General features: G+C 35.8%; 1 protein-coding gene and 1 long non-coding RNA gene across 35 annotated transcripts in view; one reads left to right on the top strand and one right to left on the bottom strand.

Annotated features, from left to right (window-relative positions):
• LOC147840339 (uncharacterized) overlaps window positions 1-14,535 on the top strand; it is a 328,044-nt gene that overhangs the window by 37,348 nt on the left and 276,161 nt on the right. The window lies entirely within an intron of this gene.
• The window catches only part of LOC147840340 (uncharacterized), a 357,076-nt gene that overhangs the window by 142,751 nt on the left and 199,790 nt on the right, over window positions 1-14,535 (bottom strand). For 4 of the 34 annotated variants that reach the window (XR_015511613.1, XR_015511629.1, XR_015511628.1 and 1 more), the window contains one exon: window positions 704-2,093. The exons of 26 other annotated variants lie outside the window; for them this stretch is intronic. The gene's annotated coding sequence lies outside the window, so the exon portion shown is untranslated. Of the gene's footprint in view, window positions 1-703; window positions 2,094-8,300; window positions 10,019-14,535 lie in introns of those variants that run through there. 4 more of the 34 variants (XR_015511620.1, XR_015511632.1, XM_087287348.1 and 1 more) reach the window with 3 other exon arrangements.

Genomic DNA, 14,535 nt, shown 5'->3' with positions numbered 1-14,535 from the left:
CATCTATCCATAAGTCCACCAATTCATCCATCAATAGATCCATCAATCCTTCCATCATTCAATTTATCCATTTATTTATCTTTCAGTCCACCCATTCATCCATCAGTTTGTCAGCCATCTGGCTTTCCATCTATCTATCTGTCTGTTTATCCATCCATTGATTCATTCATCCATCCATCCGTCTGTCTGTCCACCCATCCATCCACCCATGAGTTCATCAATCCATCTATCTGGCCAGCTTTCCATCCATCAGTCTGTATATTCATTTATCTATGAATCCATCCATCCATCCATCCTTCCATTGTTCGATTCATCCATCCATTAATCTGTCAGTTTACCCATCCATCTATCAGTTCATCAACCATCTGGCTTTTAATCCATCTATCCATCTGTCTGTCTATCCTTTATTCCATTGATCGATTCATCCATCCATCCATCCATCCATCCATCAATCCATCCGTCTATCCACCCATCAATCCACCCATGAGTCCATCAATCCATCCATCCCACCTGCTTTCCATCCATCCATCCATTCATCCATCCATCCATCAGTCTGTATATCCATTTATCCATAAGTCCAATTATTAATTCATCCATCCATCCATCATTCTATACACCCATCTATCCATGAGTCCACCAATTCAACCATTAATAGATCCATCCATCCTTCCATCGTTCAATTTATCCATTTATTTCTCTTTCATTCCACCCATTCATCCATCACTTCACCAGCCATCTGGCTTTCCATCCATCTATCTGTCTGTTTATCCATTCATTGATTTCCATCCATCCATCTGTTCATCAGTCTGTATATCCATCCATCCACAAGTCCATTCATTCATCCATCCATCTATTCATCCGTCTGTATATCTATCTATCCATGAGTCCATCCATCCATCCATGCATTCATTCTTCTCGCCATCTTTTATCCACCCGTTTGTCTATTTATCTATGCATCCAACCTTCCCGCCAGCTTTCCATCCATCCCTCTGTCCATCCATCCATTAATTTATTCTTCCACCTTATTTCCATCGATCCATTTTAACATTTGCTTTCCATCCATCCTGCATAAAGACCTTTTTTGTGCATGAAAGTAAAAACAAAAATAAAGAATGCTGTTAATTTGGAAGGGTGCCCAAATCTGACCTCACTATAGTTCATTTTACTGTGGATATTTGTGGGCAGACATTGTTTATTTATACACAGATCGTCTAAACTTTTGATAATATGACCCATATTTTTCACCCAAATTCTGTATGAGTCATCCAATCTGGTTACTATGAAACATAAAGGGGCCTGCTAACCACTTGTTCTGTGGCACAAAACCCATTTTTGTTTATGTTTTGTCCAAAGAGTTTAAACCACGATGTAGTTTTCTTTACATCAATGGTAGAAACCTCTCCATTACGGCAGTTCCTCCAGTCAAATACCAGAACAGCAAGGGCCAGTAGGCTCTTAATTGAACAAATGGCTTGCTTAATTGATCATTGATTAGTGATCAATAAGGTACATGTGTTCTGGATCTTTACAAGCAAGTGATTGAGAGCGAGCAATAAAATCTGCCAGGTAGTTTGGCAGTTGCCAATAATCTTACTTCCTCTGGGTAACGAAGACAAGAGAAAAGGAGACTGTTAGAAAAGAATAGGCGAGTTAGCCAAATTTTTTCTGTCATAATTAGGACTGTACAGTACAAGCTGCTTTCGACACAGGGCACATTGGAGTGTTTCTGGTGCCCCGCAAATGTATGTGCACACACAAACAAATACACAGGTGTTGGTTCGAGAGTGGCACGGGTCCACGTGGTGTGGGGTATCACTTGGGTCCTCAATCTCCACTCCAAGGAAAACATCAATGGCTCTCTTTGATCCCCCACTCAAGGTCTGTCTTAAAAGGGCCACGGACGGATGGAGAGATGGGGGAGACACTCCACATCAGTGGGCACGGCCAGCACCCTCAGGTACCTTCTCACCACGCTCGTGCCATCCCATTAAATATGGAACACAAAGACAAAGGAGTTGGGATTGGGAGCGAGCGCAGGGGGAGGCGGAGGGACAGCACTCCATCGCTTTGAAGAGCAGAGCTGATGAGGAAACCTACACACACACACACACACACACAAACACACACACACACACACCTGACTAACAGCTTCACTGCTGAACGGTTTAAAACAGTTTTTTTTGCAGTTACAGTCTTGAGTCAACTCCTAAGTCTTTGTAATGAGGGTTGTTGTACTGTGATGGATGTTCTTCCCAAGGAAAGCTAGATCCATACATATCTTAACCCTGAAATTTTGGAAAGGTTTAGTGAGTTTACACCCTAGCTATGCATGTGAAAACTTACAAAGAGCAAAAACAAACCAAAAACATACTATAAATGACAAAATAGGCCACACAATCTTTACACTGCAGTAAAATAGAGCAAAATTAGTGACTGAATGCATAAAATTAGAACAAGCTTGATATTCCCAAACTTTATTAGTCTATGCTGCAATAAATAACAAATAAAATAAATTATTGTGTGATATTATTAGTATTATTATTACTACTAATAAAAATGAAACCTGTTCAGTGGTTGAAATGCACTATATGCAGTTGATGTCGCTATTATTAGCCCCCTGAATTATTAGCCTGCTGTTTATTTTTTTCTCCAATTTCTGTATACGGAGAGATTTTTTCAACACTTTTCTAAAGATAATAGTTTTCAACTCATTTCTAATAACTGATTTTTTTTAATCTTTGCCATGATGACAGTAAATAATGTTTGTCAAGATATTTTTCAAGACACTTCTATACATCTTAAAGTGACATTTAAAGGTTAATTAGTTTAACTAGGCAGGTTGGGGTAATTAATCAAGTTATTGTATAACGATGGTTTGTTCTGTAGACTATCGAAAAAATATAGCTTAAAGAGGCTAATACATTTTTTAAATAATTATTTTTTGTTTTTTCACCTTTATTACAAAAGGACAGTAGAGATTTCAGACAGGAAAGCATTAGGAGCGGAGAGAGGGGACCTCAAGCCGGGAATCGAACTCGTGTCGTCGTGAAAACGAGCACACAGTACCACTAAGCTATTGGCGCCGAAAGAGGGCTGATCATTTTTACTTTAAAATGGTTTTAAATGAATTTAAAACTGCTTTTATTCTAGCCAAAATAAAACAAATAAGACTTTCTCTAAAGGAAAAAAAATATCAGACATAATGTGAAAATTTCCTTGCTCTGTTAAACATAATTTGGGAAATATTGAAAAAAAAGTTCAGAGAGGGGCTAATAATTCTGACTTCAACTATATATATATTATATATATTCATTCATTCATTTTCTATTCTGCTTAGTCCCTTTATTAATCCGGAGTCACCACAGCAGAATGAACCACAAACTTGTCCAGCATGTTTTTACGCAGCGGATGCCCTTCCAGCTGCAACTCATCACTGAGAAACACCCACACACACTCATTAACACTCATACACTATGGACAGTTTACCCTACCCAATTCACCTGTACTGCATGTCTTTGGACTGTGCGGGAAACCGGAGCACCTGGAGGAAACCTACGCCAACGCAGGGAGAACATGCAAACTCCACACAGAAACTCTAACTGACCCAGCCTAGGCACGAATCAGCGACCTTCTTGCTGTGAGGCGACAGCACTACCTACTGCACCACTGCGTCGCCATATATTTATTTATTTTTAAATAAAACAAAATAGGCCAGTACTTGGTGCTACAAAAATATTTAAAATTCAAAAACAATAAGTGAAGATAAGTAAATTACCTTTCAGACAATTTGGTATCAAATTTTTTCTACTAGAATGAAAAATGTAAAGGAATTAATCTTAAATGTGTGTGTGTGTGTGTGTGTGTGTGTGTGTGTGTGTGTGTGTGTGTGTGTGTGTGTGTGTGTGTGTGTGTGTGTGTGTGTGTGTGTGTGTGTGTGTGTCTATGTCCAATGTCTGTGGTCAGTGTGGGTAGGTCATTTCATCTCTATCCGTGGGTGATCATCTCCTACAGCTCTAGCCTCGCCATTTAGAACTGCTAAAGCATGAAACATTTGCTCATTATATGAGTGCAGGCATGTGGGGAACGTGGGAATCATTGGCATCCCAGTGGCCAGTTGAAGTGAGACAATACACACTCAAGATTAGATCTGTTAAAAGAAAATGACAGTGTAGCTTACACACACAACTGCACACATATACAGCACACACACTGGACACACTTAGAAGAGAATGGAACATTCCAGTGAAGTGCTGTACAGTAAAAAAAAATTAAACAATGAAATTTTCCGTAAAATCATTACAATGAAAGTTGCTGTACAGACTAAAATAAGATTTTAAAGTGAAATATTCTTTTTAGACATACATTACAAAACAATTTAATATTAATTAAATTGCAAAAGTGAAAGCATAAAAATCCATTATAAAAGATAAGAAATTGTAATCAAAGTTCCAGTTGAATGTAACTAGAATTTTAATTACAATTTAGAATTACAATTGATTATTTTTAAATAAAGCTTAGTTTTATTGCTTTAAGATTGTGTTATGTCAATCTGTAGACATTTTTAAAATATTTTTTATAATGTTGGTAACCATCAAATGTGTTACCAACTTTATAAAAAAAATTTTTTAAAAATGTCTTAAAGAAGTCATTAGTAGCCAACACTGTTTGATTTCCAACATTTTTATGAATATCTTATTTGTGTGTATTAGAGATCTGAAATCACAAGGGTACATTAAAGATTCCACGTCCATGTTTAGGTGAGCTGTGCCTTTTTAAAACTGGATGCTTGAAATCAACATATCATAAATTTGGCTTGTCTGAACGCAAAACTTTACAATCCTTGTGACGACTGTCTAGTCTCTAGTGTGACGACTAGCAGGCCAGACTAAAAAACAGCCAACCATGTCGCACAAAAAGACACACACACAATCTTAATGGACCTAAATGGACACCCTAAATCAGCTTCTATTGTTTTTATATAGATATGGTTTTTAATTTTTTTAAATAATTAAAAAAAACTTTCTCCATTTTTAGAAAAATAATAAAAGTAAATATACAGTAGGTGCTAGGGCCGCACAATATTTGAAAAGTCAAGTAGTACAATTAAAAGTATACAAAAGTCAGTACAATTTCACCAGATAAATTGAATTTGGAAACAATATATTCCTTTTTAATCTATTGGCAAGATTGTGTAAGGGAATGTGTGCCAATGATAAACTTTTACCCTATTAACTCTGCAGTAACTTAACTATTTGGACTGTGTTTTGTTATGTAGTTGAACTGTGGTATAATTACAATATAAAAATATATATACAAATATAACAATGGGCATCACAGTGGCGCAGTGATTGCCTCACAGCACGAAGGTTGCAGATTTGACACACGGCTGGGTCAGTTGGCATTTCTTCGTTAACATGTTTTCCATATGTTTGCGTGGGTTTCCTCTAGGTGCTCGAATTTCCCCCACAAGTCCAAAGACATGCATAGCGCAAATATAATAAATAAATGGGTAAAATAAATAAGCTAAATTGTCCATAATGTATGTGTAAGTTAGAGTGTACGGGTATTTTCCAGTGATGGGAAAGGGAAGGAAGGACATCCGCTGCATAAAACATATGCTGGGTAAGTTGCCGATATTGCGATCCCTGATTAATAAAGGGACTAAGCCGAAAAGAAAATGAATGAATGAGTGATATATATATATATATATATATATATATATATATATATATATATATATATATATATATATATATATATATATATATATATATATATAATCCTAAACTATACAATCCCTACTTAACATTGCAGAGCCTGCGATGTGACTATTGCAATATCGATGCTGAAACTATATATTGTTCAGCTCTAATAGGTGCACAAACACACACAATTATCTAAATGAAGACCCCAAATAGGCTTCTACTGTTTTTATGTTTTAATATAGAGACAATTATTAATTTTCTAATTATCTAAGAAAACTTTCAGCATTTTTAAGTTAATAAAAAATTTATAAAAAAAGTTTTTTATACACAGTTTTACAAATAGACCAAAATAGTGCTATGTAGTTGCACACACACATGCACGAACACAAAAACCTGGATATCTAAATGGAGACCCTAAATAGGCTCTTGTTATTACAGTTAATTAATTTTATAATTATCCAACAAAACTTTCAGCATTTTTATAATAATATTAATAATAATAATAATTTTTTAAATAAACTTTTGTTTCACAAATGGACCAAAACTTGGTTATGTTGTTACACACACGCACGCACGCACGCACGCACGCACGCACGCACGCACGCACGCACGCACACACACACACACACACACACACACACACACACACACACACACACACACACACACACACACACACACACACATTCTACAATACAGTGAGCCCCATGTGGCTGCAAGCAGTAACTGCATATTGTCTCAGAAAGGACCATTATTAAACCTACTTCCTTTCATTTCTCTTAAATACAACATTACACTTAAAGCTAAGAAATGTGTGGTGCTAAAAAACAAACAGATGGAAGATCCTCTAAATTTGTCTGTGATGCGAAGCCCGTGACCACAGACAGCAGATCCTTTTTATTGCCCTCGATCAGTCTTTCCTCTCCTCTTTCTCCTGATTCTTTATGCAGATCCCGACTCTTAACCATCCGCACAAACACACACACAAGCAATGGCGTCTCCCCAGGGGCACAGGGGAAGGGCAGGGAGGATGGAAATGAATTCAGCGATGTTGCAAGTGGCAACACGCATCTGCATCTGTAATTAACCCCCAGAACGACACACTGAGCTCCCTACTACTTCCCTCCTTTCCTCCCTCCCTTTCTTTTCTATCTCTCTCATCCTCTCTCAAAGGCTTTTTAAGAGATGCTTGGTGGGCCAATTAGGGTGAGTGTCTGTGTGTATGTGCAGCATGTGTGTGTGTGCGAGTGCCCTGGCACATCTTGAGTGTGGAGGAGTGTATGTTTGCATGAATTGATCTTTAAGTGGGAGTGTGTGTGTGTGTGTGTGTGTGTGTGTGTGTGTGTGTGTGTGTGTGTGTGTGTGTGTGTGTGTGTGTGTGTGTGTGCATGCGTGCGCGTGTGTAGGTGTGCAAAGTGGCATCTCTTTGTGTCTGGGACGGGCACATTTGCGTGTGTTTTAGCGTTCCCTCAGGCCAGCGCTGGTTGCGCTCTCTGCCCGGCTTGTGTTTGATGACATTTCCATAGGGAATAGTTTTGACATCTGAACGCTAGCCAAAAGCACACACACACAAACACACACACACACACACATACACACACACACACACAAAACACATGAGCCCAGTTCGATGGGTCACATGGTTAACAATCAAATTAGACTCATCATCAAATCATTGATTCATCATCAAATAACACAATGTTTAAAGACAGGGTTCCTCCTACATCATTTCTATTTAAAAACTACATACTTTTACAGACTTCTACACAGAACAGTTTCAAATTTTTCTAATATTCTGACAGAATATCTATTGATGTAATTATGTTTCCAAATATTAGAAGCTAAAACTCATAATAGTCAATAGACACCAAACCCACCCAGCTGCCACAGCATGCCAACATGACGTCAGACTGATGTTTTACTTCAATCATGGAATGTTGAATTTTGTTTAAAAATGAAAATCTTGTTAACGTCAGAACATTGGACAGATGTTGCATTTTGGTCACTATCAAACACAACCCAAAATCAACCAAATATAAACGTCTAATGATGCTACAGCTTGACATGTGGACATTACCACTATGACGTCTCTTAGACATTGGATTTTGGTTGCCATACCTGAGGAATAAATGTCAGTATTTGACATCAATATGATGTTGGTTTAAGATGTTGGTTTGACGTTGGATTTTGGTCACTTTCAAACACAACCTAAAAATCAACCTAATATGAATGTCTAATGATGTTATAGCTTGACGTTGTGTGAACGTTACCACACAATCTACAATCAACAAAATATGAACATCATTTCACGTTGTTATTTGACGCCAAAATGGCGACGTAAATCTAGTGTGCTTTGAAACAGTTCAAAGCACACTATTCTATTAAAACAGCAACGTTAAAACAGCACAATGTCATACATTCTTGTCATGCAAGTTTAAATAATTGTAAACTTCCAAGAAGAGAAACAGAAGGAATGCTTGTCTATAAATTACTAGGCAACTATAAAACAAAGCTAAAGTTCATTGACTGTTAGGCATTTGCGTAAATGCTTTAGTAAATAGTTATGAATAAAATCATTAGCAATCTCACATATTAAATGTCTTTTGTTAATTGCGAGCTCACAAAATGGAAATGCACAACATAAATTCATGACCCTAATAAGCTAAAAAATATCAAAGATAACAGTAAGCACACAAGTGATACACTGGAGAGAAACAACACTCATGCTGTCACGCAAATAAAACCCAACAGCATTGTCTGAATTCACCTGATGAATAAAGTTGCTCTGCTTTCTAGAATTTCAACTAAACATTATAATCATCTGAAGGCTAGACTGACTAGTCCCTCCAGCAAACTCAGTGTAATCTTTTGGTAGATTTGTCAGCCTGTTTCTTGAATAAAATATATTTTATTCTCTGATTTATGTTTTCCAAACTTTTCTCTGCTCTCTGCTTTTATCTTAACTCCATCTTATCCATTGCGAAACAGGTATTATTTTTTAAACAAACTTAAAAGGAATATTTCACCAAATTTTAAAGGAAACATTTTTTCCACACATTTACAGACCACCCGGGGTAGTGAAAGTCACATGATCATTGTGACATTGCACATCTAAAAAAATCTGTTTTTAAATGTGTTCAACAATCACTTCTGCTGTTATTCCAACTCACTCAATGCTTTAGTTATTACAAAAGTGTCTAAAATGAAGCAACTGTTCTGAATCAAACCAGATAACTGATGAGCTGTGCATGTACTAAGCTCATATATGAAAATTGTCATGGATTCATGCTTATATCCTCAGCATTTTACAACACGTTTGGTGATTTGGTAATACAATTGTGCATGTTACATCCTTGTGAGACTATAACAAACTGGTGAATCAATCAATTCAACCAGAACTGCACAGAACCAGCTTGCAAAAAAGAACAGCATTTTCTTGTATACTGAGACCGTGGATTAAAAACAATAATGTTGTAAAAAAAAAAAGTTTGGTTTTCTGCACAGAATGATCCGTTTTCTTAATAAGCATTGTATTATCAGCAATCAGAGATAACGTATACATTTTCTTTTTATTGCATACTGTGTGCGACTTTGACTCTAAAAATGCCAATAGCCGTTGACTTGAATATTATAATTCACCAAGGATCATGATTTTGGCTCATTTCTTTCAATTGTTCTACTTAAGAATACATAATATGTGATACATATCTACTGCACATACACATTTGTAAAAGTATGCTATACATATCTATTTGTAATTCCTGTTTATAGTAAACAACAACCTGTATACTATGTTCATATCTATTTGCATATTCCTGATTATTAAAAGCAACCTGTAAAGTATGATCATCTATTTGTAAATCTTTGACTATAGTTAATACAACTTGTATAATATGTTCATAGTACATCCATCTGTAAATATTAGCCATAGTATTCTATAAATGCACTTATAACTTATCACACACTCTTGGTTAGACCTAAACTGTATTTTGTTGCCTTGTACTTTTACATGTGTGATAACAATTAAGTTTAATCTAACCTAATAAATCTTCATTTTTGGGGTGAGCTGTGCCTTTAAGTCCAACTCCACTAAGTTTCTCAGGTAAGGTTGACCGCAGAGAAGGAAGGGATGTGGTGTTGGCCTCCCGTGGAGTGAATGCGATTGGGGAAGGTTGACGTGAATCAAGAGCGACCCCCTGGGTGAAGTGTGGAGGGAGGAGAGGAGAGGAGCAAAGGGTACAGAGGCCCACCTTCTGTCTCTTTGGAGGGGTTCGTCACTGTGTGGCCAATTAGCAGCGGCCAAGACACGGGGGCTAAACACACAAACACAACCAGGGCAGAAACACACCACTTTTCTGTGAGACGATAATGTTTAACATTTCATTTATAAAATAGTTTTACATTAAAGTCTAGTGGTATTCAGTTGATTCTGAGTTCATCCAAATTCTTGTAATAGCATCAGTAAGATTTTTTGTAGTCAAGCTAAAGTCTTCATAATACTTATTCTTATTCTTCATGTCATGTTTTGAGTAGAAATAACACAACATGTAACAATTGAATACACTGTTTTTAAGAGTGCAAGTCAAAAACTAAAGTGGACTGTAGTCTGTTTTTACAACTGTAAGTATGATGAAATAAACTAAAATAAAATGCATTTTTGTGGTTTCAAAACAATACTTAAAACAATAAAATAGATAATTATTATCTTTTAAAATATTATGGGGCAACACGGTGGCTCAGTGGTTAGTACTGTCGCTTCACAACAAGAAGGTCGCTGGTTCGAGACCCAGCTGGATCGGTTGGCATTTCATTGTGAAGTTTGCATGTTCTCCCCATGTTCGTGTGGGTTTCCTTTAAGTACTCGGGTTTCCCCCACCATCCAAAGACATGCGGTATAGGTGAATTGAATAAACTAAAATGGCCATAGTTTATGTGTGTTAATGAGTGTGTATGGATGTTTCCCAGTACTGTGTTGCAGCTGGAAGGGCATTCTAAAACATTCTGTACGCTGAATAAGTTGGCGGTTCATTCCGCTGTGGCGACCCTTGATAAATGAAGGAACTAAGCTTAAGGAAAATTAATGAATGAATAAAATATTAAATAAAAATGACAATTTAAAAGACTGTTGAAAAGTTTAATATTGCTTAGAAAATTGCATTTAAAAAGTTTTCAGGTAACATTACATTTATAAGCTATACAATAAAAACTACAGAAAAATTCTAGTAAAAGCTAGAATTTACCTGTCAAACTAGTAAAGTAAATTATAAATTAAGGGAGAGAAATATTTGGTTTTAAAACTACAACAATAATTACATTTGACTAATATTAAAGATTGTCTTTTGAAATTATACCTCCCAGGGCATTTAATTAGTAACAAAATGAAATACTAAAACTTGGATTAATTGATCATTTTATTTGGATAAATAGATAGATGAATGAATGAATGAATGAATGAATGAATGAATGAATGAATGAATGAAATCTCTTAATAGCAAAATGGCAGTATAAAATTTAAGAACCAACTTAATTAAATAAAAAAGTTTTGTTGTTTGACTATTTATTATTTACTATTAAAATAGCCAATACCAAAACTAAAATACTAAAACTAAATTTTAAATATAAAATAAAAAACATTTTTCAAGAAACACTTAAAATTAACAATTATAAATAAAATCTTAGTTTTTATAGACTAACTGAAAGTACAAATAAAATAAAGCTCTGAAATCAAAATAAGCAAACAAACGAATTAAGGTCTTTGGGTTTGCTATATGGTTCTTTAGAGATTACTACATCCTCGATGTATAGGCTCTAGGTGGCAAATAAAATGTAAGGCAAAATACTTCACTAAAGAAGCCAGGATCTTAGAAAGGTTCTTGTTGGGTACCACCCTGAAAAAAACCTTTTTGAATCTTTATTTTTTAAGTGTATACAGTAGATTTTGCTAAATTTACCTTAAGAATATCAATGATATAAGCTTATGGACTGTCAAACGGAAGTCCAGAAAGTAAATACAAAATAGGATTTCTAAAATAGGCAAATGGAAGAGGAAAAATCCATAAAAAACTATTTGGAAAGATTCTCCATGTTCACCTTCCTGGTGTCTTAACACATAACCCTGGCCATGCATTATAAATGAACAGATAATTAACGTGTGTGGTACGATGGGGAATATTAGCACTATAAGGGGAGCATCTGCCATACGCATAAAAAACAGAGGCACTGTGGGTAAACAGAAAGGACTGTGGATAAACAGAAAGGACCGCGGGTGTTCCTTTGCCCCTCTCCTGATGGCAGGGTGTTGTGGTGTGGAATATGATGGAATACGTGGGCTGTGAATAATGCATTACCCTGTTGGTCAACAGTTCCTGATCTGCTTTAAAGAATGGAGGACTCTTTGCTATTATTAGATTAAAACCAGCCCACCTTTGTCTGCAAAAAGCCACGTCGCCACCGAACATGTCAACATTACCAGTCTGCCTGTCCACACATGAAAGTGCAGCTGTAGCATAGAAAGCCATATTATTGTGTGTGTGTGTGTGTGTGTGTGTGTGTGTGTGTGTGTGTGTGTGTGTGTGTGTGTGTGTGCGTGTGTGTACATGTTTTGGTACAACACATTTGTACAATGACATGGGTATGTCTTAGGTATTACAAAGTTGAGTTGGTCTATAAGGACATGCCTGGACATGCCTTATAGGGACATGTCCTCATAATTCAAATTGATTAAAATACATACTTAACAGGGTCTTTTCACATTCAAAATTTTGCCACAGGTTTTCTGTGAGATATGGGTTTAGGATTAGGGTTAGGGTAATATTTATTTTTTAGAGTATACAATACATTATATCAATCGAGAGTCTTTATTAACCACCAAAATAAGCATTTATGTGTGTATGGTGACATTATTTGAAGCTGGTGCCCCCTATAGATATAAAATGTTATCGTTTTTATTTAGAAACAGTTTTGGTGTGCTCACGCTTGTACTAGAACTATGGTGGCTGAGAAAACTTAACGTACTGCAATTTAATGCCCCGTTTACACTAATACATTTTAGATTTAAAACGTATATGTTTTACTACGGTTACACCATCTGTCCACACTACGCCAGAGTTTTCGGAAGCCGAAAACTGCCTATTTTAATTTTGGTATTAACAACTTAACAGACAACAAAAAATGTTGTAGCTACATATTTTTATGAGGGTCATCTTCATGGATATTTAAAACAAAATAGAGTCCATAACATTACTGCCTCCTTTAATTTTCACTGAAAATATAAAATATACCCTGTCTCTTTTGCTGAATATCAGTTTTAATAATCAATAAAGGCCATTATAAAAGTATAACGTACAACAAGTTTATACAATACGGGAAATAAAGGCAAGCAATCAGTTAATATGCAGAATCTGTGTCTGTGGTTACATTAATTAACCTAATATATCTTTGCGCCCAGCAAAAACACGTAACAAGTAATAGATTCAAAAGACCAAAGTCGGGGAATATGTTGTTAGATATAGATAACAAGATGAATTAAATATCATGTAAAAAAAATAAAGTGAAATTAGATCCAGCGGTTGATCCTTGATAAACAGTCCGACATGCACGGCTATCATATGGGTATGCGTTCAAAGCATGCATCCTGCAGTGCATGCCAGACTGTGTGTGTGGTCACATGATGTGCGTTTCCAGCGGTGTAATGTAGACGCAGAGTTGTTCAGAAACGCTGGGTGAAACGCCAGTGTGGACGTGGATCGCTTTCATTCTAAAACGCCATTTCAAACTTAAAACGTATTAGTGAAAACGGGGCCTAAGATAACAGGGGTAATTACAAAAAAAAAAAAAAAAAAAAAAAAACTGTAAATTGAGAGAAGATCTTGATGCAAATCCTAACAACGCAAACACATTTTTTGAAAATGTGCTGCATTTTCACAAAATGCAAACAAATTAATAAAACAAACTGCGTTTTCTCACAACACTTTCAAATAGCCCAGAAACCAACAAAAATGTTTCTGTGTCTTTCTGCTGTCTTTCATTGTTTTTGCAAGTGTTGTGAGAAAATGCAGTGCATTTTTGTAAATTGTTTGCGCTGTGAGAAAATGCAGTGCTTTTACTTAATATGTTTGCACTGTGTGAAACTACTGCGCATTAAAAAAAAAAAATATGAATGCATTTTGAGAATTTGCAGCATGTAAAAAACAAAATAAAGATCAAACAAGTGAAGATATGTCTTAATTTGCTGGTGTGTGTGTGTTTTTTTTTTTTTTGTAATTGCATATGTTTTCTTAAATTGCAGCACATTAAGCTCTCTCGACCACCATAAAGAACAGACTTTAAAACAAACGTAAAGCAACCAACCACAGTTTGTTTTATGCTCTTTTATGCTTTTAATTGCCATGTAGGTGCAAGTCTACTAAAAAGAGTTTCTACCGCAATTATCAACTGACAATAAATCAATATTTAAATCACTAACAGTTCAAATAAAAAAATCCTGAAACAAAACAAAAAACACAAAACTAGATGTGAAAGTGGAGACCAGTGTATTAAGACTTCAGCAGGTATGTGCAAAGATTTGTCAAACATTAAAAAAAAAATTCAGTGAAAGGACTTGGTTTCTTCCTAAAACAAAGCCTGATTGGAGGTAGTTTCAAAAGACAACAAGAGAAACATTTAAAGTGTACCAGAGATTAAAAAATGTTTAAAATTGCATGCAAATTAACACTGATTTGCAGCCTGTGAGGATCAAAAATATATGAGTGACCTGCTGCCTTCTGTATTTTAATCAGATCTTGGCAAAACTGAGTGAGCCTTCTCAAATAACGACAGCTAGTGACGTGAA

The sequence above is a fragment of the Danio rerio genome, chromosome 16 (assembly GCF_052040795.2).
Source record: "Danio rerio strain M-AB ecotype USA chromosome 16, GRCz13ab, whole genome shotgun sequence".
NCBI lineage: Eukaryota > Metazoa > Chordata > Actinopteri > Cypriniformes > Danionidae > Danio > Danio rerio.
Note: the sequence above shows the minus strand (reverse complement) of the source record. Positions and strands in the feature narration are given on the sequence as shown.